The sequence below is a fragment of the Chiloscyllium plagiosum genome, unplaced genomic scaffold, assembly GCF_037043375.1.
Source record: "Chiloscyllium plagiosum isolate Xiang-an unplaced genomic scaffold, Cpla_swu_hap1 HiC_scaffold_35, whole genome shotgun sequence".
In the NCBI taxonomy this organism is placed as follows: Eukaryota; Metazoa; Chordata; class Chondrichthyes; order Orectolobiformes; family Hemiscylliidae; genus Chiloscyllium; species Chiloscyllium plagiosum.
Genome location: NW_028270173.1, coordinates 9,941,128 through 9,945,802, shown reverse-complemented (window position 1 = coordinate 9,945,802; position 4,675 = coordinate 9,941,128). Strand labels below are relative to the sequence as shown.

The 4,675-nt window shown below is 47.0% G+C and overlaps 1 pseudogene; it reads left to right on the top strand.

The window, feature by feature from the left end:
* The first annotated feature begins 335 nt into the window (after positions 1 to 335).
* On the top strand, positions 336 to 435 carry LOC122541673 (U6 spliceosomal RNA; annotated as a pseudogene).
* Positions 436 to 4,675: the final 4,240 nt, after the last annotated feature.

The following is a 4,675-nucleotide window of genomic DNA, read 5'->3' as shown; positions in this document are numbered from 1 at the left end:
AGAGAGAGAGAGAGAGTCCTCCATGGTGACTTCAGCCAGTGCAGGGATTGAACCCACGCTGTTGGAATCACACTGTCCCAGTTAACTGACCGCTCCCCCCCCCAGCCCCTCCCCTTAAAAGGAGAAGAGAATGTTGTGGTTGAGACATTTTGAACAGATTAAGGGTTGGATTGAGCAGGATTCAGCTCCGGTGAAAGGAATACAAAGCAAGAGACCCTGAAACCAGAGACTGTTCAAAGGACGGTACAGACCAAAGATGGTGCCAGTCTGGAATCCTGTCTTCCATTAAGGCTGGATGTTAATTTGAGCGTTGGAGGTTGGGCATCATACAGTGTAACTCACTTCTGCAGCTTGATACTAAACTTGGAATGATGCAGAGATGAGCATGATCTCTGTGCATGGAAGACACAAATTCATGAAACGTTCCAAGTTTTTTTTTGAAGGGGCCCTCTTGTGGTACAGTGGCAGTGTCCCTACACCTGGTCTGGGAGGCCTGGGTTAGAGATGTGTAGTAACATCTTTGAACAGATTGATTGGAAAAAAATGAAGATTTTCTTTTGTGTCCCGTGTAACTGCAGGGATTGTAATGAGGACCTCATAGAAATGAGTTCCCTGATTGGAGCTGTTAATTTTTTCCCAATCAGGGAGCCCTGGCTGACAGGTATAAACAGGAGTGCCAGAAGATCTGTTCATTCTGAGAGTTGGTTCTGAGGGAGCAGGATCAATGTCAAAGGACTCTCCATGTCTAAGTAAGGGGTGACAAGATGCCGGCTTCTATGGGTTATATCTGTATCAATATGGGATCAATGGAAATAAATTGAATTAGGATACAGATCAGCCATGATCCAAGTGAATGTTAGAACAGGCTCAAGGGGCTGATTGGCCTCCTCCTGTTTCCGTCTGTGAATTAACGTGTGAACCAATATCCTCCACCTCCACCCAACCCCCTTCACCCTAGCCTGACATCCTGTGAAGGTAGCACAAGGAGCTACTGCAGAGATGTGTAAAACGGTGCAAGTGTTTGCAAGAAGCACCCTAACAGCCAGCAGGCTCTGCTATGTGCTAAATCAGCACTCTGCTAGATAACCAGGACAGTGATCTGAGACCACAGCAGCCTCAAAGCCGTGCTCCAGCAGATGACGCGACAATAAAAAGGCAATTACAGCTTGTCATTATTTTCTGCTCACTGTTTGTCTGCCCTTTTTTTCAGACAAAGGCAACAAATTATTTTGGTTGCTGCTAAATCACTGTATTAGAGGATCTGGAACTTCCTCATAATCTTCTATCAGCTGGTTATAAAGAGACCTTACTGAAGCTCAGATCATTTCCTGCAGAGGTTGCTCAACTTACGCTAAGTTTGGAAAGAGTTATTCTAGAATTTGATATAAATAATGTGGGAACTCGGTGGGTCACTGAGTCACGGGTTCAGAGAGTCCCAGACAACAACTTGCACTTAAGTAATGTTTGGCACAGTAAAGAACGAGCTTACATTTGTATAGCGCCGTTCAAGATTCCCAGGAACATTTTACAGCCAGGGAAGTAATTTATGCAGTGACCACTTTAGAAATTTGCAGGCGTCCAAGCAACGTTGCAATTCTGTTGCCAAAGATAAGGGAAGTTAAAACGGGGAGCTAAGAAATGTCGGAGGAATGAAATGCAACCCCCCCGCCCCCATTCTGATTTCACAAAAAAGGGCGCAAATAATGTCCCCAAGAAATTGGGTAATGCAGGGTCAACTGAGAGGGAGGAACTGAGGGAAATCAGCCTCAGTAGGGAAATGATGTTGGTGAAATTGGTGGACTGAAAAGCCCATGAATCCCCAGGGTTTGAAATTCTGGATTCCAGTGTATGAGTGGATACATCTTCCGAGGTTGTACAGACTCTGGAATAGTTCCTGTGGATTGGAAGTAGCTAATGTAACCCCACTCTTTAAAAAAATGAGGGAGAGTGAAAGTAAGCCCGCAGGCGCAGTACGCAGTGAAGAAGGCCTTCATAGCGAGGGAATTGAATGTGGCACAGTGGCTCAGTGGTTAGCACTGCTGTCTCACAACACCAGGATCCCAGGTTCGATTCCAGCCTCAGGCGACTGTCTGTGTGGAGTTTGCATGTTCTCCCTGTGTCTGCATGGGTTTCCTCCCACAGTCCAAAGATGTGCAGGTTGGGTGAATGGCCATGCTAAATTGTCCATAGTGTTAGGTGCGTTAGTCAGAGGGAGATGAGTCTGGGAGGGTTACCCTTCAGAGGGTCGGTGTGGACTGGTTGGGCCGAAGGGCCTGTTTCCACACAGTCGGGAATCTAATCTAATATGGGAGTAGGGTGGTCTTGCTGTAACTGTACAGGGCCTTGGGTATTAGCAGCCTTATCTGAGGAAGGATGTTCTGGCTTGGGATGGAATACCATGAATATTTCTCAGACTGGTTTTTAGGGTCATGAGACTAATGTACGAAGAGAGGCTAGACCAGTTAGGATGATATTCATTAGAGTTTCAATGAATTCAGGGGGATTGCAGAGGAACCTCACAAATTCTAACAGGACCAGACAGGGTAAGAACAGGGAGGATGTTCCAAATGGCTGGAGTCTGGAATGAGGGGTCGCAGGCTAAGGATATGGAGTAGGCCATTTAGGACTGAGTTACGGAGAAATATCTTCACTCAGAGAGTGGGGAGAAGGGGTGGGGGGGGAGCCTGTGGAATTTGCTGCATCTGAAAATGGTTGAGGCCAAAACATTGAATAATTTCTGGAGGGAGTTAGATACAGCTCTTAGGGCGAAAGGGATCAAAGAGTATTGGGGGAGGGGAAGCAGGAACAGGGGACTGGGTTGGATGATCAGCCATGGTCACATTAAATGGGGCAGCAGGCTCAGAGGGCCGAATGGCCTCCTGCTGCTCCTATTTCTATGTTTCTGTGGCAATCGACCTGGCTTTCTTCAAAATAGAGATTGTGAACCCTCTAGAGTCTGAATTTAGCATCTACTTTGAAGGATGGGACCTCCAATGGTTCTGTTTCACCCTCCCCCCCCCCTTCTCCCCCTGGAGGGTCAGCCTATAACCTGGCGAGTAGGATTTGACCCTGTGACATTGCTACCAGGCGGTTTCTCATTGTGCTGTTACATGGGTGTCGAAAGTGTTATGAAGTGTCACCTTGCTGAGTGTAGGTGGTAAGGTAACACTGTGATCAGATAACCCATCCCTTTCGGATGCAGTTTCAACTCTCAGAGTGCACGTACAATTTACCCCAACAGTTGGAACAACTTTACAAAGCAGGAAATCCTTTGTAAACTCGATGGTGTTTTTGTTTACGCATCCTTCCATTGTCTCGTCTATTATTAAAATTGAACATTGCCTCCGCACTGACTAATTAACTGTGGAACGTTAATCTTCCTCTCAGTGTTGAAGAGTTCTCCTTCCCACTCCCCACATAATGACCTTCTCCAACTTTTCCCCTCCCACAGTCCTTGTAACACACAATACCATATTTTCCACTGTGTACTGACGACAGAATGGGACAATGTTTGTTGATGATATCAGAAATATGTTGTTTTCTTTATTTGTTAGTCATTCCTTGGATCCTTGAGTGGCCAATCCAGGCCTCCTGAGCATCCTCTAGTTTAATCAGCCTGCTATCAGTAGCCAGGCCTTTGGCAATCCGCACCCTAAGTTCTACAGTTCTGCCTCCTTCCCCCTGTGCCCTGAATATCTTTGCCCACTTTTCAGACATCCCTTATAAATCTGCCTGTTTGACTGAGCTTCTCATTATTCAAACGAATATTCCCTTTCCCAGCTGTCAGCGATGGCTGATCGGAGTGCTGTCCCCTCCACTAGGGAAGCTTCATGGTTCAACTCTGGGATTGTGACTCAGCTGTGCAATGTCAGACTTCCTGCCTTTTGGTTCAGATGTCCAAACCATCTATTGAGTCGAACATTTCATAGAAGATGAGTGTTGGGGGTGTTGGAGGTCGTGAAGGAGTGACCCCCCTCCCCCAGTATCCTGTCCAATCTTTACCTCTCAGTCAGCACCACAATAGACAATGCGTGGAGGAGTAGGCCATTCTGCCCTTCGAGCCAGCACCACCATTCACTATGATCATGGCTGATCATCCTCAATCAGGATCCTGTTCCTGCCTAATCCCCATAACCCTTGATTCCACTATCCTTAAGAGCTCTATCCAACCACAAAGAAAGCTCACTGATTATCTGTTCAGTGTGGGATCTTGCTGTGCACAATTTAGCTACCGTGTTTCCCACATTACAACTCAGGCCACACTTCAAAGTACTGGTTGCGAAGCACTTTGGAACACCCAGTCGGCCGTGAAAGGTGCTAGACAAATGCAGGGCTCCTCTGACTTCCTCCTGCGGTTTGGGGTCACATATCGAATTTGTTGAGCCTCTTTCTTGGGATTGCCCCGAGCAGATTCCTGTTTTGAATTTCTAGAGACTCCAGGATGATCTTACTCCCCTCTTGCCCCCGAACTGAGCAGCCCCGCTTCTGTTCAGCGAAGGTACCATTCCTTTCTAAACAATTCGTCGTGATCTCCTGGGCTGTCCTTGCACTGTGCCTGCGTTATGATCTCTTTAGATCCCACTGCTGGGGGTCTGACCTCCAGCAAGTCAATCACCTCAGGGGTTTTGGGAGAAAGAGTCGGGTACAGAAAGGTACAGTGGGTTAGTAAGATGAG